The sequence below is a fragment of the Saccopteryx bilineata genome, chromosome 1, assembly GCF_036850765.1.
Source record: "Saccopteryx bilineata isolate mSacBil1 chromosome 1, mSacBil1_pri_phased_curated, whole genome shotgun sequence".
Classification (NCBI taxonomy): domain Eukaryota; kingdom Metazoa; phylum Chordata; class Mammalia; order Chiroptera; family Emballonuridae; genus Saccopteryx; species Saccopteryx bilineata.
Window position 1 is genome coordinate 239,932,840 of NC_089490.1, and position 12,375 is coordinate 239,945,214.

Genomic DNA, 12,375 nt, shown 5'->3' on the forward strand with positions numbered 1-12,375 from the left:
AGGCTAAGAAAACTAAAGGAAATATGAACTCACTTCAGACGGGCAAGCCAGGCAGACTTCCTTCTCTCTCACTCAGGGGATCTCGACTGACTTCCTCACCAACATGGCGTTTGACCAGTCTCTCAGTCGGAACCCATTTCACAGAAGGAAGATATGAGAAAAACACCAAGCCCCATCGGGAAAGGTCAGGTTCACAGCCGAGTGCCCCTCTGAGATCTGGCCACCCTGACCACACTGGACCTGATAGGTCTGACCCCACACAGCCCACACCCTAAGACGCAGCCGCAAGCTGCTGTTTTATCTTCTCCTAAAGGACCGATCTCTATGCAAGGATGTTGCATAAATTTAATATGAAGAAATGAAGTGTGTGACAACCACGGTGAGAACTAGAGGGAGCCCCTTGCAAGGAGCTTCACAGAGGGTGTTGGGCAGCAGCAGCCCCTTGGGCAGACCTTCCCACCTATGATTTGTGAGCCCAATTGGACTCTTCAACGTCACCATCAGCCCCTGGGTCTTGTGGCGTCAGAACCACATGGGAGAGGGAAGAAGACTCAACAAAGAGGCGGCATGCAGGACAACTGTATTCCTCTGCCTTACGTTGGCCTGTGGCTTCTGGCTCCCAGGAGCCAGGCGACACTGGCCATGTGGCTGGCGTCAGCCGTCTCTAACACAATGCCCTGAGGCTTTCCAAAAAGGCTTCTGACGAAAGGGCTCTGCCCTCAACCCCACGGCGACCTGTGTCCGGGTATAGCCTCCCTCCAGCCCTGTCTCAGCCTCTGTAGTCACAGGTGGCTTTCTGGTGACTCGCGCACACTATAGGTGGCACCAACAAGGAGCCAACAGGAGGCTGCGGCTTCAAGAGTGACGCAACCCCAGACGCGCCTGCCAGTCATGCGGTGATGCGGAGAGGACGGTCACCACCAAGCACGAGAGCAAGGCCGGGAGCCTCAGAGGCTGCAGCTGAGATCGTACCTGGGAAAGACGCGGGTGGCACAAACCCAGCGTGAGTTTCTCAGGGTCTGTGCGGTTGGAGAGAAAAACTCAATCCAGCCTCTCTTCCAAACTCTCCTTAGGACGTGCGGCCCAGCACAAAGCCACCTGGGCATGTACCCTAATGACACTGGACAGACATATCTTCCCTTGTCCTCTCAGCCAGGGACACAGTCCAGACAGGTGTATGGGCTGCTCTCCCCTCCAGAGACAGCGTTTGTGAAGTTACAGACAGGTTTTCAGGGAGAGGGGGTATCCAGTGCTTTTTTTATAAATGAAATAGAGTGAAACATCAGAGGGCAGCAATAAAGACCTTCGTTTGCATGAAAACCTCACATCAAGTAGGATTTGCATCCCAGGTGACCTGACATGCATTTTGGATGGTGGGAGGGTTACAGAAAAAAAGTTTGGAAGCTTTGATTCCAGTATACAGGAGACACAGTGAAACCAACACGAGCTATTCTTCCCCATGCCCAAGCATGACATAAACCCCAAACTGAGTGTTCCTAGAGCGAAGGAGGAAAAGAACAGAGCACCATGGTCACGTCCGAGCCCAGACCTTAAACATCCAGAACCACACGAGCTCTGGCAGCTTGACCACATGACACCTGGGGCACGTCCTAGTCCCATTTACCCCACCCGGGCTCCCACTCTGCGGCCGCATGCCTCTCTGTGTAAAGCAGGGGTCCCCAAACTTTTTACACAGGGGGCCAGTTCACTGTCCCTCAGACCGTTGGAGGGCCGGACTATAAAAAAAAACAAAAAACTATGAATAAATCCCTATGCACACTGCACATATCTTATTTTAAAGTAAAAAAAAAAAAATGGGAACAAATACAATATTTAAAATAAAGACCAAGTAAATTTAAATCAACAAACTGACCAGTATTTCAATAGGAACTATGCTCCTCTCACTGACCACCAATGAAAGAGGTGCCCCTTCTGAAGTGTGGCAGGGGCCGGATAGATGGCCTCAGGGGGCCACATGTGGCCCGCTGAGCCGTAGTTTGGGGACCCCTGGTGTAAAGCCTTCCTCCGCGTCCCCTGCAGCTCACAGCCCATAATCGGTGTCAGGACCCCGCAGTCACGCTCACCTGTCCTCTCCCCCACCCCATCCTCTCCAGAGGGGCCCTGCTTCCACTCAGTCCACAAATATTCACTGAGCTCCTTCCCATGCCAGGCCTGGTCAGGCAGGGGAGGGTGACAGACCCAGTGCCCTCTTGCAGGGTGGGGAGAGGAGCTTCCCAAGGAAGCCCCGCAGGAAGCATGGGCTGTGTCCTTGGTGGCAGGAAGCCAGCACAGCCGCGTCCGAAGCTGGGGTGACACTGGGGATGTGATTCTAGAGGACATGGCACAGAGCTGGCAGGAGACGAGCCTGCGAACATCAGGCCGACGCCAGTCCTGAGCCTTGGAGGGGAGAAGAGAGAAAGGCAGGGTGTCCCACCACCCCCTAGTCACACTGGGCTATCCCCCCACCACCACCAGCCTTTGGCAAAGGCATCCTGTCCTCTGTCTGAACAACCCCAAGACCCAGGTAGGTCAGCGGCATCCTCCAGCCTCATGCTCTGGACACCTCACCTTGGCTGCAGTCGGCTGCACTGTGACCCCATTCCTCACGGCCACACCTGGACCACAGGCCCAGACCTGCCCACGCGAGATACATTCCACTGACTCTGCATTCCCCTCCAGCTTCCTCATCTGATTCCACGCGGCTGTGCTCTGCCCCAGGGCTCCCCGTCCCCCTCCACGCAGCACGGCTTTCTCCCACTCGGGCATGGTCATCCCCATGCTCACACCAATGCCAAGTCCTGCTCACCTGTCATGGCTCCATCACTCCGGATGGGGTCGGCTCCCAGCTACAGATACCCACCACATTCTCATCCCTTTATCTCTGCCCACACTGGCCCTCTGTCACCAAACGAGGCTCAGTGGGGCCACCTCTGACATCGAGCCGCGTTGGTGGCGAGGCATGCCTGGCACCCTGTAAACACCCTCCTGGCGTGACGTTGTACTATGCAGCCGAAGGTGAAATCATAACACTGCGTCTCTCAGCAGACCTCCCCAGTCTGTTACCCTTCATGTGCGTGAAGAAAGCATGGCCCACGAGGAAAGTGATCTGACCGGGGCCCGCCCACAGCGGGGATCCGCCCCACCAGTCAGGGCTGTGGCCCTGCAGCCAACGCCACAGACCTGCGCACGGCGGGCCGACACCGGGGTCTGTGGTGGCCCAGCACATCTGTTAGACATGCTCCCGCGAATTTTTACTTTAAAATAGCTAACACTGAAAACTACCGCACAGGAAGTCTATGGCGTCGGGTCCCCTGGAGAAGACTGCTTAGCGTGTGTCAACAGTGAAGCAAATATGTCACATGTGACTTGGGTATTTGTTAATATAATCAGGTACCCTTTTTTTTTTTTTTACAGAGAGAGTCAGAGAGAGAGAGAGATAGGGACAGACAGACAGACAGAATGGAGAGAGATGAGAAGCATCAATCATTAGTTTTTCGTTGCAACACCTTAGTTGTTCATGGATTGCTTTCTCATATGTGCCTTGACCATGGGGCTTCAGCAGCCCGAGTAACACCTTGCTCAAGCCAGTGACATTGGGTCCACGCTGGTGAGCTTTTGCTCAAACCAGATGAGCCCGCGCTCAAGCTGGGGACCTCGAGGTCTCAAACCTGGGTCCTCCACATCCCAGTCTGATGCTCTGTCCACTGTGCCACCGCCTGTCAGGCCAGGTGCCTTTTATAAATTTTTTTTTGCTCAAAATCACTTGAGTGCCCTAGTCAAGTTAAACCCGCAAAAATTCAAACTATCAGTTGCATCTATGACAATAACAACTTAACTGCTTTGCATCTACTTATCATGTGTGCATTAAGTAACTACCCAAGTCAAGTCCCCTTCTGTCACCACTTACTTCTGTTTACCGTCTTCTACCTCCCCCCTTACCTCCCACCCCCCACTCCACCCCCACTAAGCACCACACTGGTCAGCGCTGACATGTGTCTGCTATTCTTCTGAATTACATGTAGAACACTGGGGTCAAATCCCAAATCTAAGCAGCAAATTTCCTTTTCCTTCCTTTCTATTTTTTTTATAAAAGGTTAAATGGACCAACTGCCCCAAAGAGGATCCCCAGGAAGACCGCTCATTGGATTGTTACCAACACGGGCCACGAAGCCCACAGGGCACTTCTGTTTCTTAAAAGGTTTCAGAGCATTCTGAACTCACCTTTGCTTTCTGCTTCTCTAAGCACATCTTACACTAAACGGCTCCAGGATATGGTCTTTCCTCCAAAGAACATAATACCAAAAAGAAAAAAAGAAAAACCATAGCATGTGTACATATAAACACTAGTTTTCCCTCTCGAATAAATTGTATTTTTGTTATTTTTTCCCCCTTCTAAAGTACTTGTTCTGAAAAGAACACAAATCAAACCACACAGTATGTAAACAACCCTGACATCACTAAACGGAGAAAGAACATAATGCGAAAACACCATCTCCTTTCATCCGCTGATTAATATTCATTGAGCAGGAACGCGAAGTCAGGATAACAAGAGCCAAGTGTTTCTAGAAGCCAATACGTCCGGGGGACCAGAATGAGGAAGGTGGCAACATTTACACTCTGTTTCCTTACTGCTCATCTTTCCCATGGATGATAAAACGATAAAAATAACCTAGCACATCAGTGAGAGAAAATAACCTGCTTTTATCCATGTTATAAAATCTGCTTTCCTCAAAAAAAACAAAAAATAAAAAAACCCAAAACAAAAAACCTTTGCCACTGTGCAAATCCCAGCGATTAGCATGATACACAACACTGAACAGCACATATTCAAACAGCACAGGCTGACCAGGGGCAGGCACACCGGAGGACAGGCACAGAGGTCCAGTAACACAGGGGTGGACATGGAGCCTGGCTGAGAGCCCAGACCTGCCAGCCACCTTTACATAGAGAGGCGCTCAGTGTCCCGGGGCCTGGACGGGCCAGGCCTTCCCTGCTATGGAGCACCTCCTGTCCTCTGCCGGGTGGGTGGTCACAGCGGTCCCGACACCAGGCAGGCGAGGATTTCTATCTCCGTGGAAAGAGCTAATCTATCTACAAAGGCTCGGTCTCCTTGTCATGCATCCACGTGGCTCAAAGCTCCAGAGCCCGAGGAGTGTGGTTCAGGGTGGACAGTGAGCACACTGACTGCAGGGGGTGTGCGGCCCACCATGTGCACTGTGTACACTCCTGCTGGACAAGCCACTGCCCCCCTGGTGGAGGTGCCCTAACCCACCCTGCTCATCTGCACAACACAACCATCCCTGCCTCTTGGGCTTGTTGGAATTAAACAAGGGGGCAAAGCACATCCAATGCCCAGAGCAGCACAGGGTCACCAGCAGCCAGGGGAGGTGGGGGGGAAGGCCTGTCATGAGCACCCCGCTCCTAAGGGAAGGGATTTCTGCTTTAAATGGGAACAATGAATATGAAATTATTATACATTGGGGGGTTTGGTGAACTGAAGATAATTTACTCTCATTAAAGGAATCAGGCTGATCTCAAATTCTAAATACCATGTAATAATCCTAACTCTTCCATTATAGTGAGTGATCCAGAAATTAATTATCCAGAACCCACCAGAACCATTAGAGCTTTGCCTCTAGGACTCAGTCAGTGATTTCAATATAGGGTTTAAGAAGCAGTCATAAAAATAATAGGGCAACTGGCTTAAAAACAAGTTTAAAAACTGAAACAAGTGGATCAGGTGGCCCACAGAGCTTTTCTAGGGACATTGCGCACTGAAAATTGCCCCATTTTTAGTCACACCTGAGCCTTGTGTTCGTCCCTTCCATAGTGACGGATCAGGTCACCTAAGTCTCCCAGAAGCTCTCCCCATCTGTCCCTGCGTCACCACTGGAGGCCCAGAAACATACTGTGCTGGGCCATCCAGGGGGAGGGAGGTGACTGAATCACCTCCTGCTAGAAGCCAGCAGCGCACGGTCAGGCTCCCAGTGTGACGGGCAGGTATGCCTGCAGACGCTGCCCTGGGGACAACACCCACTCAGTCCCTGCTCTGTGCTGCCCCTACCCCCACCCAGCACCCTGTGGAAGTGGATACTGCCCAGCTGGGTCGGTGCTGACCCACAGGACAGCCAACGCCTCGGAAGCCCAGGTCCCTGACGAGGATATGCAGGTGCAGGTGCAAAACAATGGAGAAACATGACGCCTGTCCAGGGCAGGGACACAGACTGTAAATGTAAATGAGGCCTCACTGTGAAACTCTGGCTAAGGTGTCCTCCCATAAGGTGCAGACCTCAGAAGAAACCCACCAGGCTCAGGATCTCGTGGCGGGGGGCTCCCCAGGCCTACCAGTGGGGCAGCCTCGGGAGGGAGCAGACCACCTCCCCTCCCCCCCAGGCCTGCTCCTCACCAATGGTATGGAAACACCTCCATCCACGGCACTCAGGGGACACCCACATGGAACCATCACCAGTGTCAGCTCCTTGCTGTCCCTGCCCCCAGTCACCCTCTGCCCCCCTGGTGGTCTCTGTTCCTACGTGTCCCTCCCAGACTCCCGTAGCCTGGACAGGACCCGCCCTGCTCTCACCTCCCTGTCCAGTTTCTCCAACTGTCCACGGCACCTCGTGTGCCCAGCCAGCTCCCCAACAGAAATGGGCACCGACCTGGCTGTCCTTCCTATCACCTGGAGCAATGCTTGGCATGTGACAGGCTTCCAGACAACTCACTCACCGGACTGAGTGTAAACACTCAACCAGCGACGGTGCTCCATGAGGTGACAGATGTAATTGGACTTACAGTAGGGCTCACTGGGCAATGTATACACAGGAGGTGGGCAACAGGAAGTCTTCAGCTGTGGGTAGGCGAAACAATCTGTTCCTGCATTATTTACTAGCTACAGTATTATATCAATAGTATTTTCCATAAACAATTCAAATCCCACTTTTCCTCACCGTGTATCACATTATTGTGGTGCACCAAAAACAAATACAATATTGCAATTCTATCTCAATCACTTTAAAAAGTGAAAAGAAAAATACAAACACTAGCATGGTGATGTCTGAGGTCCTGTGGGAATCCATGGACTTTGGCGATGAGGAAGGCAGGCCCCGGGAGGGGGGAGCGGGGAGAGGGGTTAGTGCATTGCTAAGTTCAAGGACAGTGCTTCCCAAACTGCCAGGGACCTAGGGGATTCGGCTAAACATGGGTCTGACACAGCGGGCCGGGGGGCTGAGATCCTCCAGGTTCCAAGGGGGTGCCACGTGGCTGGTCCACCTTCCGTCCAGGCCCCGATGGCCAGAGAGGGCAGCTGGGTCGCATATTGAGCCATGCAGAGATGAGCATGGGCCATGGGCTCCTTAGAAGTGTCACACGCTAGTGAGAAAGGCCCTCCCAGGCTGCAGCAGAGAGGCGCAGGGCACCCCATGCATGAGGGACCTGCAGGCCCGGGCCATGGAGCTCCTCTGGGCTGCGCATGCGGCACCTTCTCCAGAAAGCAACGCTCCCCTGGGTCCATTCTAGTCTCCCTTGGGGAGTCATGTACTGAAATGACTGACATTTAAAAATACAGCTAGCTCATTTTCTGGTTACCAGCCACGCCATAAACACAGGACACGAAGGACTGGCGCACCTGACTTCCTACCAGATGGGAGATGCGTCCTTCCCCACAATCACCTGCTTCTGCACTGGCTCAGGCTCGGGACCCAGCTGTGTGCTGGGAGCGTCTCAGCCGCCAAGAGGATGAGACTGAAAGCAGCTACCGCAGCAGGGACACCCTGCACAGGTCAAGACCAAGTAGCCGTCTCTCCAAGTCCCATGTGGATCATGACAAAATTGAGACCAGTACCAACAGGGGCACCCTTGGCATCACCATTTCCAACCTGGAAGTCAAGCCTCCTTACAAGGGTCTCTGGCAATAAAGGGCTCGATTCATTCTCCTGACAAAGAGCAACTTGAAATCCAGTCAGTAATGTGCGCAACTATAACATCATCCAAGCATCTTTTATCTATTCCTGATTTAAAATCAAGTGATGCTGTCATGTGAACAACAGGACTCAAACTTAAAGAGTGGTTATGAGTTCATAAATTAATAGGTGTTCGCTAACCTAATGGTGTCACAGAATGATGAGCGGGAAGGAATAACTGAACTGTTAAGGCATCCGTTTCCAAAGCATGAGCTAAGTTGATGACTTCTTTGTTCTATTCTACTCAATACACCACGGTGATCATTTTTAAAGGACTGTTCATTTCACAGCAAAGGCCCAACAGATTTATTTAAATTTCACCTTTCGACAGACATGTCTAAAAATGCGCTGTAATTCTACCAAGTGAAAAATTTCAGTTTTCTTCCAAAAAAAAAAAATCTTTGTACATCAGAAAGCAAATGAAGGGGCTGTTCCAGGAACTCTGGGAGAAACTGCTTGTAACCACAAACCTTGTATGAACAAAGATTTCCCAAAACAGCCCCTGTTCTGTGAAGCTCATTTTCTAGGCGTGTTTATCAGAAATGAGTTTTGAAATTTAAGTCAAGTTAGGTTCAGGCAGGGTCTGCTGGCCATTGATTGGCTAAACATTTTCCCTGTCTCTTCACCATCATAACAGCTCTAAACACATTAATCTTATTTACGGCTGGGCAACATCCCACCATCTGCTCAGGCTAGTACTTCATCTGAAAATATAATTCTTTTTTATATATTCAGCCCCAGGAATTTGTGTTCTGAATATTATATTACAAAGCAAGTACATGGGCGGCAGGAAGGAACAAGAATAAATTTGATCATCTAAATAATTATTTATCCGTGGCTCCTAAACAGAATCACTCACTGAATTCTGAAAGGCCAGGATACAGATTATTTTGAATTTCTGCTCTCACAGTCAGCTGCCAAAATGCCAACTGGTGTTTGGGTACTAAACGTTTTTAACAAACAGTACTTCCCGATGGTTCACAGTGTTTGGGGAGTTTAGTCCCAGATGGAGCGCAGGTTCGGCTCAGTGAATGATTAGACAGAATCCGGAAAGATCACTTCTTATTCAATTATAAGATGCACAGTGTTCACTTTGGGTTTGAAAATCAGAAAAACAATTCCCAGCATTAATTGCTGTGGGAAGCCATGAAATTACTTCATAGTTACATACCCCACCCTACAGATTTTTACCCGCACACCGTAGTTCAGTTTAAATACAGAGATGAACTGACTGGATTTGAAAGGAAAAAAAAAATGTTTTCCGTTATCATTCTTTCTTTAGGACTTGAGATTTAGCTAAGAATAAATAATGTTTTTTACCTGGTGTCACAGATTAGTTGTGACAGTATTGTTTTTCCCAAATTAAGATGGTTCACCCACAAGGAGTTCTAGTAACTCAACTCAAAATCACAACAGTTTTGAGAGAGGAAATGTTAATGTTCTTGTTGGAAATATACTACCATGAAAGTGCTTTTTCTCCCATCTTTTGCTACATTGGTCTCTTTTCTCCTTATAGGTCATCTAAACCAGCATCATCAGCAAAAACACCATGAGAGCATTCGTCAGTATATGCCTTTTCTCTCCTCGCCAAATCCCAATTTGAGGTTTAATCAAATCAAAGGGTGAACAAAATGAAAAACTGCAATCTCCTCTTCTTTCTACCAGTCTTCTCTAGAAATCTCCCCAAACTGCATTTTAATTTTGCTTTCATAATGCATTCCTCTGACTCACTTGCAGTCACCTCTAGGAACCCCCTAAAGTTTACTATTATTACCAGTCTCCCAAATGTCCCCAACTCAAATCTCTCAGGTCTTTTAACCGCACGGCCGTGGCAAACCCAACCTTGTTACAGAGTAAACACGGGATGTTAACCTGCTGACACCTCTCCTTACTCTTTCCTAACAAGTCCTTCCTTCCCTTTCAAAGACAACCCTGTCATGTCACAACACTTCTAATACTTGGTTGTGGTTTTTTTTTTTTACACTAAGTTCAACATGCATAGGGTTTTGATATTCAAATAAATCCTGAACAAATTAAGCTGAATCCTAACCTTTTTTTTTTTCTCCTTACCAAAAAATGGCAATTTAAAAAGTTGACTGTCACCATTTCAGGTTCCTCTTGCAAATTTTCTCAACTAAACCTTAAAGAGATCAGCTAAATTATGGGCAAGAACACTCATAAAACATGCACCCCCAGCTCTCTTTCAAATGTGACTGCGGATGGAAGCTTCACACAAAAAAAGAAAATGTTAACCTTTGGAACTTCAACAGCATTGTCCCCGAGTCCAAGGGAGTAATTCCACAGTCACTTACCTTAGACACCAAAGTTAAGTCTCAGCAATATTCACAGAGTTGTAAGATGTTCACCGAAAGGCTACTTGGAACAAAAGTGGAAAACAGTAAAAGATACGTTTCTGAAACTGTCTTTTAACTCCCTATCTACACCACGCTGGCTCCATGTTTTTTTAATGAATGGGTAAAATTTATAAACTGGGGGTACTGCCCACACACATGTCATGACCACTCTCATTCCTGTACCTGGTCCATTCCCAGGTCTCACCTCCATCTGCTGTATAGTTGTCTACTGAGCACAGCTGTTGTTTGGGCCATAAGAAACTGCAGCCCCGGGATGAGTTTCCAACCCCACCACTAACCTGATCAAGGTCAGGGGCTATTGATTTATGGCGACCCACAGTGATACCCACGTGCAGGCCTCCCCACCCTATGTAAAGAAAGAACGCTCTTTAAATGTCGGCATTTCGCTTCCTCGTAGGAAGAGCCTCGTTTACAGGCAGCCTGACATGAAATGGTCATACTGCTGAGCCTGCCATTCAAATTTTGCAACCCACTCTTTAAAAAGTAATCTAAATATGTCACTTCCAGACTTAAAAAGCTGTCCTCGTCCCAAGACTCAAGATTAAAATGAGTTCCCAAGTAAAATGTTCCCTTTCCAATGAATAACACGTATAAAAAGAGGATTCTTATCTGAAGTGGGACAAATGGGCTGGTCACATGTTAAAATTAAACAATACTTTTCAAAGGAAAACTTAGAGGAAAAAAATGATTAGGGAGTTTCCAACATTTTATAAGCACTCACACTTTTCCTTGGCCGTCACGCAACATGCCTCTTTACACACTGTGCTTGTAATTTTTTTTTTCGGTGGGTTGAGGGATGGAGATTCAGAGCTTTTTGCCTTAATTCCCAAATCCCGTACGGGTTCATTTAATCACGTTTAACAGTAATTTTGGCTGCACTTGTATTGCAAAGGAAAGTTATTCCAAATTCTTGTCAACCATGGGAAGTGTTGGTTTCATGAGTTACTGAAGAAGAGATTTAATATATAAACACAACGATTAGCCTCTTTTTCCCTAGATTGGAAATGTAAACACAAGTTCACCACAGTTGTCTGTGGGGTTATTTATTAATTGTTCCACAATGGTACTAAAGTTCATACCAAACCAAAGCACCCAGGAAGGCTGACCTGAAGAACCACAACACAGGAGGGCCTTCTGAGGGGACCTCCTTTGCCCTCCCAGCTAACTGGAATCCCCCAAGGGCCCCAGTGGAGAGGAGAGTGGATTTTATATTCCCTGTTTTCCTTCAAAACCACTTCCTTTTCTTCCCTGTTCTAGGACACCCTAACCACAACCACTACTTTCCCCCCAATGCACAGCTATGCTCATTGTTCCTTTGCCCCCTCCACACATGGGGAAATTTTCCCATTTGGAGGATAAGGTTGAAATCCTTTCTCTTCCCCCAGTGTCTTATCTACGTTGTCCAAGAGATCCCATTTCGACATCCGAATGACCTGTTTCCAGCCTTATCTGCCTCACATGGCAGCCTAGCTGGTGGCTCTCAGGCTCCATGAAGTCATCCGGAGTCTACACGTTACTGAGAACACGGGGCGGGACGAGGTTCTTCCAGGTGACAAGTGTGGGCTGGTAGCTGCCAGTGTCACGCGACAAGCTCCTTCTGTGCAGCTGAGGACCCCAGTCCTTGACCATAGTGACTGTTGGCAGTCAGCACACTTCTTTGCGGGCAGGGAAGGCTCAGCCCTTGTCAATTCTTGCATCTCTACGGGTCTCAGGATCAGATGAGAAACCGCCAAGCATTTCCAATCCTGACACGTCATCTGACCAGCTTGTCAAAAAATTCGACAATGTGATGTGACCTCAATGTATTCCATAAAGGCCAAGTAAGGAGATTGCATGCAAGGAAGTTTTTAAGTATCCTTTGTATTTGATGCTTTTTTTTTTTTTTAGTTTATGTTGACTTCTTATTTGTATCATAAAATTTCAATATTTAGGCAGTCTTCTAAGGCAGGGATTCTTAACCTGGGACCCACAGGGTAAAAATTTTTCACGGGGGGTTGGGGGGGGGGGCTATGAGTATATAGACTGACCTGCACTTCCCAAGT